Source organism: Triticum urartu, chromosome 1A (assembly GCF_056163025.1).
Source record: "Triticum urartu cultivar PI428250 chromosome 1A, HENAU_Tu73, whole genome shotgun sequence".
NCBI lineage: Eukaryota > Viridiplantae > Streptophyta > Magnoliopsida > Poales > Poaceae > Triticum > Triticum urartu.
This window is the reverse complement of record NC_141873.1, coordinates 355,407,523-355,426,781: the sequence shown is the minus strand read 5'-3', so window position 1 is coordinate 355,426,781 and position 19,259 is coordinate 355,407,523.

Sequence of the window (19,259 nt, the reverse complement as noted above, 5' to 3'; positions counted from 1 at the left end):
AGCTCCTTGTCAATTTCTCCAACAAGGTGTACGAGCCAAAAGATGAGCACATGGAAGCCTACCTTGCGGAGGTCCGTAGGATGGAGAAGCAGTTCTGGGGGTTGGAGTTGCAGCATGTGCCCCATGGCACCAATCAGGAGGCCGACGACATCGCCAAACGGGCGTCCAGGCGGTTTCCTCAGGAGCTTGGCGTTTTTGAGGAGCGGCTCTTCAAGCCCTCAGCCCTACCATCATTGTCAAACACGGCTCAGCCTCGAGAGAAGCTCCCCCAGCCACCTGCCTCAGGAGCTCCGGCCTGTGGCCCGGCCTCAGGAGCACGCCTGCTCCTGATGATGGAACCTCAGGAGGGATGCTGGATCACGGAGCTCTGGAGTTACTTAACACAAGGGAACCTGCCGGAGAAGGAGGAGGAAGCGGAGCGAGTGGCACGCCAGGCCACGGCATACTGCATCAAGGATGGAGAGCTCTACTAGAAGCGACCAAACGATGTATCCCTGCGCTGCATCTCCAGGGAGAAAGGGAAGGAACTACTGCAAGATATACACGGCGGAGACTGTGGACATCATTCATCATCACGGACCCTCATCGGCAAGGCGTTCCGCAGTGGGTTTTATTGGCCCACCGCGCTCAATGATGCCGTCGAACTAGTGAAAGCTTGTGAGGCCTGCCAGTTCCACGCCAAGCAGATCCATCGGCCAGCAGGAGGCCTGCAGACTATACCCCTTTCGTGGCCATTCGCAGTCTGGGGGCTGGACATCTTGGGCCCGTTTCCTCGGGCACCAGGGGGCTACCGCTACCTCTACGTCACCGTGGACAAGTTCACCAAGTGGGCTGAAGTAGAGGCTGTCCGCACCATTCCCGCGGGTTCCGCGGTCAAGTTCATCAAGGGCATCGTGAGCCGGTTCGGGGTGCCGAACCGCATCATCACGGACAACGGTTCGCAGTTCACCAGTAACCTCTTCAAAACATAATGTGCTAACCTTGGAACGCAGATATGCTACGCTTCGGTGGCGCACCCCCGAAGCAACGGCCAGGCCGAGCGAGCCAACGCAGAGGTCTTGAGGGGCCTCAAGACCAGGACATTCAAGAAGAAGCTGGGGGCCTGCGGCAGTGGTTGGTACGACGAGCTTCAGTCCGTGTTGTGGTCCATCCGCAAAACCGCGACCAAGCCGACTGGAGAGACCCAGTTCTTCCCGGTCTACGGAGCCGAAGCAGTCCTCCCTCACGAGGTCAGACGTCGCTCCGCGCGGGTCCTGGCGTTCGACGAGGCACAGCAGGACGCCATGCGGGGGATGGATCTCGTGCTGGGGGAGGAACGTCGCTGAGAAGCCATGCTGCGAGCGGCGAGGTACCAACAAGCACTGCGGCGATATCACTGGCGCAACATCCGCCCCAGAACTCTCGAGGTAGGAGACCTCGTGCTCAGGCGGGTTCTCTCCAGGGAGGGGCTGCACAAGCTCTCTCCCATGTGGGAGGGCCCGTTCAAAGTTGTTCATGTTTCCAGGCCTGGCTCCGCGCACTTGGAGACTCAGGAGGGGGTGCCGGTCCAGAACACATGGAACATCTAGCACCTCCGGAGGTTCTACCCCTAAAAAGGCCCAGAGCCTGCGAAGAAGGCGAATGCATGTGAAGCTGTCGCGTTTTGGAAAAGGCCCAGAGCCTATGAAGCTGTCGCGTTTTGGAAAAGGCCCAGAGCCTGTAAAGAAGGCGAATGCCTGTGAAGCTGTCGCGTTTTGGAAAAGGCCCAGAGCCTGTGAAGAAGGCAAATGCCTATGAAGCTGTCACGTTTTGGAAAAAGGCCCAGAGCCTGTGAAGAAGGCGAATGCCGGTGAAGCTGTCGCGTTTTGGAAAAGGCCCATAGCCTGTGAAGAAGGCCAACGCCTGTGAAGCTCGCCGCCCGTGACACTCTCACGTAATAATGAGTTGGGGCTGTACACGCCCCGGAGTCTCAGGAGCGCCGGCCTCAGGCCCTGGGGCTCCCTCCCACGCCCAGTGGTAGCACTTAGCTCCACGCTGGTGAGAAGACGTCGAAGACTAGATTAGGTGCCGGACGCGGCTTTTCATTTGCTTTCCGTAGTTGGCTTGTTCCTTCTCATTCGAAGTTTTATTGAAGTTGTTGTCGTCTTTGGCTTGTGGTTCTTCAACTTTTCACTCTCGTGCCTTGATTTCTCTTATGCAAGGCCTCGTGAGGGGGGGGGGGACAGCCGAGCACTCCCGCGAGTGTTCCCGTCCTAGTCGTTCAAAGGGTTCGCGACCTGGGTCCATTACACGAGCACCCCTCCAGTCCGTGCCCCACGGGCATTGTGACACGAACACAGGGCCTGGGTCGGTCGCCCCCCCACCGCTGGGGCCGGGAACTATCCACACGCGGGCACGTAGCCGGAAGGCACGATAATGAAAGCAAAACGATGATTAATAGCAATAACCCAAACACGCCCCCGCGGGGCTCCACACTACTGTCTTTTTTACTCAGGAAAAAGGAAAAGAAAGAACAGATCAGGCGCAGCTCGCCTCACACCGGCCTGCAGGGATGACTCGAGCTGCCTCCGGGGATCAGGAAGACCCCCTCTCGCGCTTCACCGGGGCGCGACGGCGTGCTAGACGGCTCCGCCGACCACACGACAAATTCCGGCAGCACCTCTGCAGCGCGAAAGCACGGCCTAGGGGGATGCGCGACCGGAGCGTGCCCCCTGGCCGCAGCAATCCGCCCGTTGCCGTGCTGAAAATTACCTCCACGGCCGCAAGGAGCTGCCGTGGTGGCCACAGGATGTTTGTGAGGGCACCCTCAGCCGCTCTTGGGCGGGGGAGAGGCAGGCTCAACTTGGCGAGCCTTCCCCTTCTCTGCGGCCGAGAACCTCCTCGACGGGGCCATGAAGAAGAAGGAGAAGCGAGGGGGGATGAACTGGAAGGGCGCGCGTCGATCCGTACTTATAGCTGGCGAGGGCCAACCGACGGCCCCCATGATTGCAGGTAATTATGACCCGCTTTGCATGCAGGGACTTGTCCAATCCGTGCAGTTGCCGAGGCGCCATGGGGAAGTGGAGACGCCCACGTCCAATGAACCGCCACGCGGCGCCCAAGACCGTAGGCTGTTAGGGCTCGCGGCGCTTCGCTCTTGCCCTTTCGCCTCCCTGCACGGCCAAGCCCGGGCGCGCCTTGGGCCCGGGGGCTACTGTCGGCGTTCTGGGAACGGGGGTCCCCAGACTTGCCTGCCTGCGGCCTGCGGCGTGGCTCAAAGGGGGGCCCAGCACGGCCCATCTTCACCAACACAGACCCAAGACCCTCGCGAGGGGCCAAGCCTCGCGGGGCGGACGACGCGGAGCTTCCTCGGGCACGGCCTCATCAGGCTGGCTCGCGAGGAGGCGGAGAGATCAAGGCGGGGTACCTCACGAGGAGGCGGAGAGACCAAGGGCGCCAGGCGGGTGTCAGCCCGCGCAGTGTCCTCCTTTCCTCTTTGGTGCAAAGGGGGCAAGCGCAGCCGCGGAGTACCGAGGCATCAGGTAAAGGTTGCCATTTAGGTGCAACAAGACCAGGACCAGGAGGACTGCAAGACGGAGGTCATTGTGGAGCCCAAGACGGCGTCAGCACCAGAGCTTTGTGCAGGCGAAGACTACTTTTGTCAGGATAGCTGGTACTAGCTGTCCCCCTTCAAATTAGCCCGCCATTGTTGGCTCCCTTCCCGCTCGATATTTGGGAAGAGGACCAGGGCCTCTATAAATAGGACCAGCCCCCCACAGGGGAGGAGGAAGAGGAGAGAATGAGAGAGAGGATGAGAAGAATCAAGAATTAGAGAATCAGAGAGAGAGAGAGAAGGGTGACTGAACTCCTCCCAGTAGTTCATCGCCCCAGCCAAGAACAGACCCTCGCGAGGCTGTTCTTCCTTGTATTGTTCATCATCATCAGCCCAAGAGGCAATCCACCACGCCACACACTAGAGTAGGGTATCACACCACAACGGTGGCCCGAACCAGTATAAACCCTGTGTCTCTCGTGTTGTTCTTTCCATAACTTAGATCTTAGCGAGGCGGAGGGGTGCAGGTAGGTAGGAGGCGAAATCTCCGTGCGCACCCCAGTGTTCGAACCTCAAGGGTCTCTCGGAACCCGAAATCCGACACCCGTAAACATTGAATCATACGATGACACAACAGATCTTGCGGTATGGATCGAGGACTATCTCCTTCATATCCACATGGCCTGTGGCGATGATCTACACGCCATCAAATACCTCCCACTCAAGCTTAAAGGACCAGCTCAGCATTGGATTAACAGCCTGCCAGCAGAATCAATTGGTTGTTGGGAGGACGTGGAAGCCGCATTCCTCGACAATTTCCAGGGAACTTATGTGCGACCACCAGACGCTGATGACCTGAGCCACAAAATTCAGCAGCCAGAAGAATCTGCCAGACAATTCTGGACACGGTTCCTAACCAAGAAAAATCAAATCGTTGACTGTCCGGACACAGAAGTCCTAGCAGCCTTCAAGCATAACATCCGTGATGAGTGGCTTGCCCGGCACCATGGACAGGAAAGCCGAAATCTATGGCAGCCCTCACGACACTCATGAACCGCTTTTGCGCGGGAGAAGACAGCTGGCTGGCTCGTTGCAATAACATGAGCAAGAGCCCTGGTAATTCGGATACCAAGGACAACAATGGCAGGTCGCGTCGCAACAAGCACAAGCGCCGAATGAACAGCGACAACGCTGAAGATACGGCAGTTAATGCCGGATTCAGAGGCTCTAAGCCTGGTCAGCGAAAAAAGCCATTTAAGAGGAAGACTCCGGGCCCGTCCAGTTTGGACCGTATACTTGATCGCTCGTGCCAAATACATGGCACCCCCGAAAAACCAGCCAATCACACCAACAGGGATTGTTGGGTGTTCAAGCAGGCCCGCAAGTTAAATGCCGAAAACAGAGAAAAGGGGTTGCACAGCGACGAGGACGAAGAGACTCGGCCGCCGAACAATAGTGGATAGAAGGGCTTCCCCCCACAAGTGCAGACGGTGAACATGATATAGGCAACCCACATCCCCAAAAGGGAGCGGAAGCATGCACTCAGGGACGTATACGCGTTGGAGCCAGTCGCCCCAAAGTTCAACACATGGTCCTCCTACCCGATCACTTTTGATCGAAGGGACCACCCCACTAGCATCCACCATGGCGGATTCGCCGCATTGGTTCTAGACCCAATCATTGATGGATTTCACCTCACTAGAGTCCTTATGGACGGCAGCAGCAGCCTGAACCTGCTTTATCAGGATACAGTACGGAAAATGGGCATAGATCCCTCAAGGATTAAACCCACAAAAACAACCTTTAAAGGCATCATACCAGGTGTAGAAGCCAACTGTACAGGCTCAGTTACACTTGAAGTGGTCTTCGGATCCCCGGATAATTTCCGAAGCGAGGAGGTAATCTTCGACATAGTCCCATTCCGCAGTGGCTATCACGCACTGCTCGGACGAACCGCATTTGCAAAGTTCAATGCGGTGCCGCACTACGCATATCTCAAGCTCAAGATGTCAGGCCCTCGAGGAGTCATTACGGTCAATGGAAACACCAAACGCTCTCTCTGAATGGAGGAGCACACGGCGCCCTCGCAGCGGAAGTACAAAGCAGCCTCTCAAGGTAATTCTCCAGTCCGGCTATTAAATGTCCGGACACCGTCAAGCGCGCCCAGAGTAACCTACAACAAGACCGCCTGGCACGTTCCGAGCAAGCGTAGCAATACGGCCCCAACCCCAGCCCTCGCGAAACTGCGAAATCAGTACTACGCGTACATAACTACATTCTGAAATACCATGGGCACAGGGGGAGGGGCACGACCACGGCACGTCCAAAAATGCGGCTCAACCGCACTAGGGGATCCCGATTTTGTCATTATTTCCTAATTTCAGGACTCCACTCTTCGGAAGGCCTGTCCAGGAGTACAACCGCCGAACACAAGATGCAACAACCAAGGAGGCAGAAAGCTACGTCGAATTCCCAGGTGGTCTCTATAACGAGCAAAATACCTGTCTTACATACCGTCTCACAGCTCGCCCCTGGAGGGGGACATGTCAAATAGTCCCATCTATTGCTTATCGCACTATTTGTATCGTTCTGCTTTCACAGCAGCCTTTTAAAATAAACAATGCTTAGCTTCAGCTTATTACTGCATTCTCTATGCATTTCTTTCTCAATACATATGTTCAGTTATGACATTTAGCACCCGTACACTTTGGTACGGTCAATACGCCAGGGGCTCAAGCACCCCATAATACGGCGTGAGAAGTCCGAACACTTCCACAAAGTGCGGCCCTCCGAACTTATAGCATTATATGCATCAGCTCAGAATCATGTCTTTGGTCAATAGTTGGGTTTGCCCGGCTTCCATGTTTTGGTACCTTACGTTCCGCTATATCGGCTAAGGTAGCGCTGGGAGAACTACTGTGATTGTGCCCCGGTTGAGCTGGGCTAAGCACCTCAGTAGAGAAAGCTAAAACTGACTGTCATGATAGGGCGAGAGCTGGTCGCTGTTCGGGAGGTTTCGAGTCCCTAAAGACTTATGCCGCTTAGAGCGAGGAGTCGGCTTTGTCCGGCCTAGGCGTGTATAGCGCCCCGAACTCAGTCTTCCAAACACTAGGGGCTTCGCCGAAATTTAAAATTATAGAATTCTCTGGCTAAGTGAGAGTGATAACGCATTATAGTCCGATTGCCTTGTTCGTTGTGCTGAGCACCTCCCTCGAAGGACCCAAGAATGGGAAAAAGAGTGCTCAGGTTTATCCCGAACACCCCAGCACTCGTGGCATGGGGGCAGAAGCCAACGACTCGCCATCTCTCAGACTCGATAAACGGCCGCATAGAAGGTAATATTTTAAATTAAAACAAGCGTTGCATAGCGCATATGAACAAGTTTTCAGTGCACAGGATAAAATGAACAAGTTCACTCAAATATTACATCTTTGGAACATTTGTCTGCCACAAGGCGGGCGCCCTTCAGGACGCCCTCATAATACATCTTGGGGTGGCGATGCTCCTTGCCCTGCGGTGGCCCGTCCTTCACAAGCTTCTCCGCATCCATCTTGCCCCAGTGCACTTTAGCACGGGCAAGCACCCTACCGGCACCTTCGATGCAGACGGAGCACTTGACGACTTCAAGCCACGAACAGGCATCTACTACCCGCCTCACTAGCCCAAAGTAGGTCCCAGGCAGGGCCTCTCCAGGCCACAGCCTAACTATAAGGCCATTCATGGCCTGTTCGGCCACCTTATGGAGCTCAACCAGTTGCTTCAGCTGGTCGCTCAAGGGCACCGAGTGTCTGGCCTCAGCATACTAAGACCAGAACACCTTCTCCGTCGAGCTTCCCACCTCGGCCCGGTAGAAGGCAGCGGCATCTAACACGCTACGGGGCAAATCTGCGAATGCTCCTGGAGAGCTCCGGATTCGGGTAAGTAACAAGTAATTCACTTTCACGTGCTTGCTTTGCATAAAGAATGCATTACCCGCCGCTATCTTCTTCATCGCCTCAACTTCCTAGAGGGCTTTCTGGGCTTCGGCCTTGGCAGACTTGGCGCTTTCAAGGGCCGCCGCGAGCTCGGACTCTCGCGTCTTTGAGTCAAACTCCAAACTCTCATGTTTTTTCGTGAGAGCCTGGAGCTCTGCACCTCGCCAACCCGCGCCTCATGTTTCTCCCGCGTGGTGCGCTCCGTGTCCACCTTCTTTTCGGCCTCGGAAAGCGCTTGCTTAAGGGTCGCCACCTCAGTCGTGGCCCCTAGGACACCAATAGCGCTCCTGTCATTTTTTGCAACTGCATCTTTTTAAATATACTCCACAAGGTATTACTTACCTTCTTTTTCCACGAGCTCCTTTTTAGCCAGGCCAAGCTCTTGCTCAGACCGCTCGAGGCTCTGCTTCAGCGCATCCACCTCCGCAGTCAGTGCGGCAGAGGCCAGCAGCGAAGCCTGCATACGCATATTGACTTAATTATGTTAGACTCCTGGAAATGTTGTTAGATCCTCTATTTGGCTTTTCTTTCATAACGCCAAACAGAGCATCAGGGGCTACTGTCTATGCGGTAATATTTTCACATATTTTTCACATACCTCAAAGCCTGTTAGCAGGTTGGCACAGGCTTCAGTCAGCCCGCTTTTGGCGGACTGAACCTTCTGGATCACCGCACTCATAATAGTGCGGTGCTCCTCGTTGATGGAGGCGCTGTTAAGCACCTCCAGCAAATTATCTGGTGCCTCCGGTTGGACGGAGGTCACCGGCATCGTAGGCTTGCCCTTCTTACTAGGGGGCCGCCTGTCGTACTCCGGAACCATTGAAGGTTCCGGTGCGGTGTCTGGCCCAGGGCCGGACTTGGAGCCCTTGGGGTTTTTTTCCCCTTTGCGCCTGGAGTCCGGGAGGTCGCCTTGCGGTGCCTCCAGGACCACCTCCTCCTGTCTTGGAACCTTTTGGGACAACACCTCGGCGCCGTCCGTAGGGCGGGGGGAGGTAGCGGTCGGAAGTGAAAAACTATTCACATCCGACGAATCTGGGGAGCCGCTCGACGACACGTCGAGACGAGCTTTGGGCGGACTGCATAATTATATTCGGCGTCAGGAGAAGCTGTGCAATAAAGGAACGCCATGAGTCACTCAGGTATCCAAATACTTACGATTTTGCCAGGGGCTTGGCCCTGAGCGGCCACTCCTCTTCGTCGTCGGCGGCGTTGGTGGAGTAGTCCGTAGGGAGGGTCCTCCCTTTCTTGGACCCTCCGGCCTCCCCAGTTGGGGCGGCCTTCCTTTTCTTATCTCCCCCTGCTGGGGAAGAAACCTCTCTTTCCTCCTCCTCGTCTTCGTGGGAGGAGTGCGCCTCGGAGTCATCGGACGATGAGTCCGACTCCACCGGGCGCCGGGAACTCTTCCGGGTTCCCGTGGCCTTCTTCCTGGCCTTCTTCTCCGGCACCACGTAAGGTTCTGGAACCAGCAGCTCCGCCAAGCGGGCGTCCGGTGGGTCTTCGGGCAAAGGAGCCGGACAGTTGATCTGTTCGGCCGTCCTCTGCCAGTCCTGTCAAAGGCATGGGGACTTAGTGTCACATCCCTAGCTTCTGGTGCTGCCTAGTGTTTGCATCTTGCTCGCATCATGTTTAAATTTTTGAAAGTTGAATTGGGGAAAGATGAAAGCCTCAGAAATCATTTTAATAAAGGGGCAAGAACCCTAAAATTGTAATCCGTGAATCCAAAATACCCTAGAAATAGTTCTAAGAATTTTGGAAAGAGTTATAAATCAAACCAAAATTTTGGAACATTTCTAAGGAATTATTTGGGCTCTGATTTTAAATCAATATTTTATTTGGATTTGGATTTATATTCTTAACATATGGAATATAATTTCAAATAACTCTGAATGAGTTATTGTGCTTTTGGATAATCCCATTGTGCAATATAAAAATATTCAGACGGATGTTGTCACTATTTTTACATTTGCTGGAATTAAAAAAAAGTGGCAAAGTGGTTAAATAAAGGAAAACAAAACCAAAGATTAAAACAGAGTAGAAACTTACGTCAGCCTACCTGGCGGCCCAGCTGGTGGCCCAGCCCACCCGGCGCTCTCCTGTCGCCTTCCTCCTCGCACCAGTAGGCGAGGGCGCGTGCCCGACGCGCACAGCCACACGCCGCGGCCACCTCCTGCCTGCTTACCACCTCCCGGACGTCGCTATGGACGCCACGCACCCCCTGACCCCCTCGCTCACTCTCTTCCATCCTCATCCCCGCCTCTGCCGCCTCTCTCTTCCGAAACCGAATGTCACAGTCACCGCCGTTCGCTGGCCACGCGCTCCCTGCCATCCCCTTGACCGCTCGTCGTGTTGGAGAGCTCCGCCATGTTGTCTTCTTCGTCCTCGACGAGCCACGCGAGCCGGGAGAGCCTGGAACGTCGCCACCACCGTCGTCTTCATCGTCGGCCGCCCGAGATCGCCATCGTTGTTTCGTCGTCACCAAGCCATCCCCGAGCCCACTGAGACTGCCGTTGACGCCACCGTGAGCTCCTCTTCGATTCCCCTCTCTCCCCGCGTGATTTTGCTCGCTCTAGCCATGCCAATCGCCGGAGCCGTGAGCTTCCGGCCGCCGTCCATGTCGCCGCCGCAGCCACAGTCGCTGGTGCTCCCATTCGAGCATGTCACCGAACTCACCGTGCTCCCAGGAGCCGATAACGCCCACTAGCTCGCCCTCTCGTGCACCGTAGTGTTGGAAATATGCCCTAGAGGCAATAATAAATTGTTTATAATTATATTTCCTTGTTCATGATAATCGTTTATTATCCATGCTAGAATTGTATTGATAGGAAACTCAGATACATGTGTGGATAAATAGACAACAACATGTCCCTAGTAAGCCTCTAGTTGACTAGCTCGTTGATCAATAGATGGTTACGGTTTCCTAACCATGGACATTGGATGTCGTTGATAACGGGATCACATCATTAGGAGAATGATGTGATGGACAAGACCCAATCCTAAGCCTAGCACAAAGATCGTGTAGTTCGTATGCTAAAGCTTTTCTAATGTCAAGTGTCATTTCCTTAGACCATGAGATTGTGCAACTCCCGGATACCGTAGGAGTGCTTTGGGTGTGCCAAACATCACACCATAACTAGGTGGCTATAAAGGTACACTACAGGTATCTCCGAAAGTGTCTGCTGGGTTGGCACGAATCAAGACTGGGATTTGTCACTCCGTGTAACGGAGAGGTATCTCTGGGCCCACTCGGTAGGACATCATCATAATGTGCACAATGTGACCAAGGAGTTGATCAATGGATGATGTGTTACGGAACGAGTAAAGAGACTTGCCGGTAACGAGATTGAACAAGGTATCGGGATACCGACGATCAAATCTCGGGCAAGTATCGTACCGCTATACAAAGGGAATTGTATACGGGATTGATTGAATCCTTGACATCGTGGTTCATCCGATGAGATCATCATGGAACATGTGGGAGCCAACATGGGTATCCAGATCCCGCTGTTGGTTATTGACCGGGGAGTTGTCTCGGTCATGTCTGCATGGTTCCCAAACCCGTAGGGTCTACACACTTAAGGTTCGATGACGCTAGGGTTATAGGGAATAGATATACGTGGTTACCGAATGTTGTTCGGAGCCCCGGATGATTTCCCGGACGTCACGAGGAGTTCCGGAATGGTCCAGAGGTAAAAATTTATATATGGGAAGTCCTGTTTGGGTCGCTAGAAAAGTTTCGAGTTTTATCGGTAATGTACCGGGACCACCGGGAGGGTCCCGGTGGTCCACCAAGTGGGGCCACCAGCCCCGGAGGGCTGCATAGGCCAGGTGTGGGATGGGACCAGCCCCAGGTGGGCTGGTGCGCCCCCCACCAGGGCCCAAGGTGAAGAGAGAAGGGAAAAGGGGGAAACCCTAGGCTCAGATGGGCCTAAGGCCCACCTAGTGGTGCGCCCCCCCTCTCCCCCCTTGGCCGCCCCCTAGATGGGATCTAGGGCTGGCCGCCACCCCTAGGGGTGGAAACCTAGGTGGGGGCGCAGCCCCTCCCTTTCCCCTATATATAGTGGGGGTTTTGGGCTGCCAGAAACACGAGAACATCTCCTTCTTGGCGCAGCCCTACCCCTCTCCCTCCTCGTCTCTTGCGGTGCTTGGCGAAGCCCTGCTGGAGTACCATGCTCCTCCACCACCACCACGCCGTCGTGCTGCTGCTGGATGGAGTCTTCCCAAACCTCTCCTTCTCCCCTTGCTGGATCAAGGCGTAGGAGACGTCACCGGTCTATACGTGTGTTGAACATGGAGGTGCCGTCTGTTCGGCACTAGGATCATCGGTGATTTGGATCACGACGAGTACGACTCCATCAACCCCGTTCACTTGAACGCTTCCGCTTAGCGATCTACAAGGGTATGTAGATGCACTCTCCTTCCCCTCGTTGCTCGATTACTCCATAGATTGATCTTGGTGATGCGTAGAAATTTTTTGAATTTCTACTACGTTCCCCAACAGTGGTATCAGAGCCAGGTTTATGCGTAGTTTCTATGCACGAGTAGAACACAAGTTGTTGTGGGCGTCGATTTTGTCAATTTGCTTGCCGTTACTAGTCTTATATTGATTCGGCGGCATCGTGGGATGAAGCGGCCCGGACCGACCTTACACGTACTCTTACGTGAGACTGGTTCCACCGACTGACATGCACTAGTTGCATAAGGTGGCTAGCGGGTGTCTGTCTCTCCCACTTTAGTTGGATCGGATTCGATGAAAAGGGTCCTTATGAAGGGTAAATAGAAATTGGCATATCACATTGTGGTTTTCTCGTAGGTAAGAAACGTTCTTGCTAGAAACCTATAGCAGCCACGTAAAAACTTGCAACAACAATTAGAGGACGTCTAACTTATTTTTGCAGCATATGCCTTGTGATGTGATATGGCCAAAAGGATGTGATGAATGATATATGTGATGTATGAGATTGATCATGTTCTTGTAATAGGAATCACGACTTGCATGTCGATGAGTATGAAAACCGGCAGGAGCCATAGGAGTTGTCTTAATTTATTTATGACCTACGTGTCAACTTAAATGTCATGTAATTAGTTTACTTTATTGCTAAAGCGTTAGCCATAGTAGTAGAAGTAATAGATGACGAGACAACTTCAAGAAGACACGATGATGGAGATCATGGTGTCATGCCGGTGACAACGATGATCATGGAGCCCCGAAGATGGAGATCAAAAGGAGCAAAATGATATTGGCCATATCATGTCACTATTTGATTGCATGTGATGTTTATCATGTTTTACATCTTATTTGCTTAGAACGACGGTAGCTTAAATAAGACGATCCCTCACTAAAATTTCAAGAAAGGTGTTCCCCCTAACTGTGCACCGTTGCGAAGGTTCATTGTTTCGAAGCACCACGTGATGATCGGGTGTGATAGATTCTAACGTTCGAATACAACGGGTGTAAGCCAGATTTACACAGCAAAAACACTTAGGTTGACTTGACGAGCCTAGCATGTACAGAAATGGCCTCGGAACACGGAAGACCGAAAGGTCGAGCATGAGTCGTATAGAAGATACGATCAACATGAAGATGTTCACCGATGTTGACTAGTCCGTCTCACGTGATGATCGGACACGGCCTAGTTGACTCGGATCATGTTTCACTTAGATGACTAGAGGGATGTCTATCTGAGTGGGAGTTCATTAGATGAACTCAATTATCATGAACATAGTCTAAATTTCTTTGCAAATATGTTGTAGATAAATAGCTCACGTTGTAGCTCCCTGTTTCAATACGTTCCTAGAGAAAGATTAAGTTGAAAGATATTGTAAGCAATGATGCGGACTGGGTCCATAGTCTAAGGAGTGTCCTCACTGCTACACAGAAGGCTGCCGTCTTTGATGCACCACTCGACGTGCAAACCCCTACAACATCGTCTGTGGATGTTGTGAACACCTGACAGACACATCCTGATGACTACTTGATAGTTTAGTGCACCATACTTTACGGCTTAGAATCGGGATTCCAATGACGTTTTGAACGCCATAGAACATATGAGATGTTCCAAGAGCTGAAATTGGGATTTCAGGCCCATGCCCGTGTTGAGAGGTGTGAGACTTCTGACAAGTTCTTTTGCCAACAAGATGGAGGAGAATAGCTTAGCTAGTGAGCATGTGCTCAGAATGTCTGCATGCTACAATCACTTAAATCAAGTGGGAGTTAAACTTCCAGATAAGATAGTGATTGATAGAGTTCTCTAGACACTATCACTAAGCTACTAGATCTTCGTGATGAACTATGACATGCAAGGGATGGAGTTGATCCCGGAGCTGTTCGCGGTGCTTAAGACCGCAAAAGGTAGAAATCAAGAAGGAGCATCAAGTGTTGATGGTTTAATAAGACCACTGGTTTCAAGAAGGGCAAGGGCTAGAAGGGAAACTTCATGGATGGCAAACCAGTTGCCGCTCTAGTAAAGGAACCCAAGGTTGAACCCAAACCCGAGACTAAGTGCTTCTATTGTAAAGGGGACGGTCACTGGTAGCGGAATTACCCCAAATGCATGGTAGATAAGAAGGCTGGCAACTTCAACAAAGTATATACGTGTTATTAATGTGTACCTTGCTAGTACTTCTGGTAGCACCTGGGTATTGGATACCGGTTTAGTTGCTATTACTGGTGACTTGAAGCAAAAGCTACAGACTAAACGGAGACTGGCTAAGGGCGAGGTGACGATGTGTGTTGGAAGTATTTCCAAAGTTGATGAGATCACCATCGCACGCTCCATCTGCCTTCGGGATTAGTATTGAACCTAGATAAATGTTATCAGGTGTCTACGTTGAGCATGAATATGATTAGATCATGTTCATTGCAATACGGTCATTCATTTAAGTTAGAGAATAATGGTTATTCTATTTACATGAATGATACCTTTCATGGTCATGCACCCTATGTGAATGGTTCATTGAATCTTGGTCGTGGTAATACACATGTTCACGCCAAAAGATGTAGAGTTAATAATGATAGTACCACTTTCTCGTGGCACTGCCGCTTAAGTCATATTGGCGTAAGATGCATGAAGAAACTCCATGGATGTTTGGAGTCACTTGATTTCGAATCGCTTGACACATGCGAGCCATGTATCATGGGCAGGATGACTAAGACCCCGTTTTCAGGTACAATGAGACGGGCAAGTGACTTGTTGGAGATCATGCATGCTGATGCGTGTGATCCAATGAGAATTGAAGCGTGCAGTGGATATCGCTATTTTCTCATCTTCACTGACGATTTGAGTAGATATAGGTATATCTACTTAATGAAGCACAATGTCTGAAACGTTTGAAGAGTTCAAGCGATTTCAGAGTGAAGTTAAGAACCATCATAACAAAGAAGATCATGTTCCTACGATCTGATCAAAAGGGGATTTGCTGAGTTATGAGTTTGGCAATCACTTAAGACATTGTGGAATTGTTTCGCAGTTGAAGCCACCTGAACACCACAAGGTAATGGTGTGTCCGGACGTCGTAATCGAACCTTATGAGATATGGTGCGATCTATGATGTCTCTTACCAATCTACCATTTTCATTTTGAGGTTATGCATTAGAGACAGCTGCATTCACTTTAGATAGGACACCATCTAAGTCCATTGAGACGACGTCGTATGAACATTGGTTTGGCAAGAAACCAAAGTTGTCATTTCTTAATGTTTGGGGCTGCGATGCTTAAGGCTTTAGCAGGAGAAGCTCGAACCCAAAAGCGGACAAACACATCTTCATAGGATACCCAAAGGTGACAGTTGGGTATACCTTCTATCTCAGATCCGAGGGCAAATTGTTTGTCACTAAGAATGGGTCCTTTCTCGAGAAGGAGTTTCTCTCGAAAGAATTGAGTGGGAGGAAGATAGAACTTGATGAGGTTGTCAAACCTTTACTTCAACCAGAGAGTGATGCAACACAGAAAGATGTTTTCTGCGGCGCCTACGTCTGTTGAATAGGATGTTAATGATAGTGATCATGAAGCTTCAGATCAAGTTGCTATCGAACATCGTAGGTCGACAAGGATATGTACTACTCCTGAGTGGTACGGTAATCCTGTCTTAGATATCATGTTGTTAGACAACAATGAACCTACGAGCTATGGAGAAGCAATGGTGGGCCCGTATTCCGACAAATGGTTAGAAGCCATGAAATCCGAGATAGGATCCATGTATGGACTTTGGTGGACTTGCCCGATGATCGGCAAGCCATTGAGATAAATGGATCTTTAAGAAGAAGACGGACGTAGGCGGTAATGTTACCGTCTATGAAGCTCGACTTGTGGGAAAGAGTCTTTTCACAAGTTCAAGGAGTTGACTGTGATGAGAATTTCTCACCCGTAGCGATGCTTAAGTCCGTCGGAATCATGTTAGCATTAGCTATATTTTTCGATTATGAAATCTTACAGATGGATGTCAAAACAAGTTTTCTTACCAAGTTTTCGTAAGAAAAGTTGTATGTGATACAATAAAAGTTTTTGACGATCCTAAGGATGCTAAAAGGTATGCTGGCTCCAGCAATCCTTCTATGGACTAGAGCAAGCATCTCGGAGTCGGAATATATGCTTTGATGGAGTAATAAAAGCTTTTAGGTTTATACAATGTTTGTTAGAAACTTGTATTTACAAGAAAGTGAGTGGGAGCACTACAACATTTCTGATAAGTATATGTGGATGACATATTGTTGATCCGAAATAATGTAGAATTTCTGGAAAGCATAAACGGTTTGTTTGAAGAGTGATTTTCAAAGGAAGACCTGGATAAAGCTGCTTACATATTGGGCATCAAGATCTATAGAGATAGATCAAGACGCCTGATGATACTTTCAAAGAACGCACACCTTGACATGTTTTTGAAGGAGTTCAAAATAGATCAGTCATGGAAGGGGTTCTTACCTGAGTTGTAAGGTGTGAAGTTGAGTAAGACTCAAAGATTGACCACGGCAGAAGAAAGAGGAAGGACGAAGGTCGTCCCCTATGATCTTGTCATAGGCTCTATACGATATGCCATGCTGAGTACCACACCTGATGTGTGCCTTGCCACATGTCTGGCAAGAGGGTACAAAGGTGATCTAGGAGTAGATCACCAGATAGCGGTCAAAATTATCCTTAGAGGAATAAGGAAATGTTTCTTAGTTATGGAGGTGATAAAGAGTTCAACGTAAAGAGTTACGTCGATGCAAGCTTAACACCTATCCGGATAGCTCTGAGTAGAGATACCGAATACGTATAATGGAGCAACAATTTGGAATAGCTCCAACTGGAACGTGGTAGCAGCATCTAAGATATAAAGTTTTGCGAAATACATAGGGATCTGAATATGGCAAGACCCGTTGACTACAACCTCTCTCACAAGCATAACATGATCAAACCCAAAACTCTTTGAGTGTTTATCACATAGTGATGTGAACTAGATCATTGAGTCTAGTAGACTCTTGGATGTTGGTCACATGGCGATGTGACCTGTGAGTGTTAATCACATGGCGATGTGAACTAGATTATTGACTCTAGTGCAAGTGGGAGACTATTGGAAATATGCCCTAGAGGAAATAATAAATTGGTTATTATTATATTTCCTTGTTCATGATAATCGTTTATTATCCAAGCTAGAATTGTATTGATAGGAAACTCAGATACATGTGTGGATACATAGACAACAACATGTCCCTAGTAAGCCTCTAGTTGACTAGCTCATTGATCAATAGATGGTTACGGTTTCCTGACCATGGACATTGGATGTTGTTGATAACGGGATCATATCATTAGGAGAATGATGTGATGGACAAGACCCAATCCTAAGCCTAGCACAAAGATCGTGTAGTTCGTATGCTAAAGCTTTTCTAATGTCAAGTGTCATTTCCTTAGACCATGAGATTGTGCAACTCCCAGATACCGTAGGAGTGGTTTGGGTGTGCCAAACGTCACAATGTAACTGGGTGGCTATAAAGGTACACTACAGGTATCTCTGAAAGTGTCTGTTGGGTTGGCACGAATCGAGACTGGGATTTGTCACTCCGTGTAACGGAGAGGTATCTCTGGGCCCACTCGGTAGGACATCATCATAATGTGCACAATGTGACCAAGGAGTTGATCAAGGGATAATGTGTTACGGAACGAGTAAAGAGACTTGCCGGTAACGAGATTGAACAAGGTATCGGGATACCGACGATCGAATCTCGGGCAAGTATCGTACCGCTATACAAAGGGAATTGTATACGGGATTGATTGAATCCTTGACATCGTGGTTCATCCGATGAGATCATCGTGGAACATGTGGGAGCCAACATGGGTATCCAGATCCCGCTGTTGGTTATTGACCGGGGAGTTGTCTCGGTCATGTCTGCATGGTTCCCGAACCCGTAGGGTCTACACACTTAAGGTTCGATGACGCTAGGGTTATAGGGAATAGATATACGTGGTTACTGAATGTTGTTCGGAGTCCCGAATGATATCCCGGACGTCACGAGGAGTTCCGGAATGGTCCGGAGGTAAAAATTTATATATGGGAAGTCCTGTTTGGGTCGCCGGAAAAGTTTCGGGTTTTATCGGTAATGTACCGGGACCACCGGGAGGGTCCCGGTGGTCCACCAAGTGGGGCCACCAGCCCCGGAGGGCTGCATGGGCCAAGTGTGGGAGGGGACCAGCCCCAGGTGGGCTGGTGCGCCCCCCCACCAGGGCCCAAGGCGAAGAGAGAAGGGAAAGGGCGGAAACCCTTGGCTCAGATGGGCCTAAGGCCCACCTAGTGGTGCGCCCCCCCTCTCCCCCCCCTTGGCCGCCCCCTAGATGGGATCTAGGGCTGACGCCACCCCTAGGGGTGGAAACCTAGGTGGGGGCGCAGCCCCTCCCTTTCCCCTCCTGTTGGATGCGGCTCACTCCCACGACCCCGTAGAACCCACCCGCGCGACCAGCCGTGGCCGGAAACGTCCGGCCGGCGATCGCCGCCGTGCACTACTTAGCGTCGGCGATTATTGGCCAGCTAAACCCCACTATTAGCACTAATCTCAGAGGGCCCCGCCTGTCACCTTTGACTTTGCCACGTCAACATTGACCTGGTCCCACGTGTCTGCCTCTCTAGCTGACCCCGTGTCACCGACTAGTGGGCCCTACTAGTCAGGTTTGACCTGGGCCAGCCGTGTTGACTTGCTGACATCATGCTGACGCAGTTAATATTTTCTGGAACTAGTTAATTTTGAAATAACCAGAAATTCCAGAAAAAGAGCTAAACTTCAAAAAATCATAGAAATTAAACTATAGCTCAGAATGAAAAGATTTATATACGAAAAATGATCAGAAAAATCCAATCTATCCATATGTACTTGTTTCATGCATGTTTAAATAACTTAACCTTGATGTTTAGATCAAAACATGATAATGCACCTTATAAGTTCTTAGTTTGAATTTGAATTTGAACCTTTGGTTCAAATCAACTCAAACCCTTCTGTTCTTAGTTGCATTAGCTCAAATCACAGCATATTGACATGTCATGATCATGCATCATATTGTGCATTGCATTGATTGTGTTCTTCCTTGTTTGCCGGTATTTGTCCCCTCTCGATAGACGACGTTCCGATGATGAGATCGATGACACCGATGAAGAGTTATATCATCTTCAGAAGTGCCAGGCAAGCAAAAAAACCCTTGTTCATTCCGATACAATCCGACTCTCTCGCTCCTGCTCTCTTTTACTGCATTACGAAAACACCGATTCAACTGTTACATGCTGCGGTAGTTGAACCCTTTCATCTTCATGAC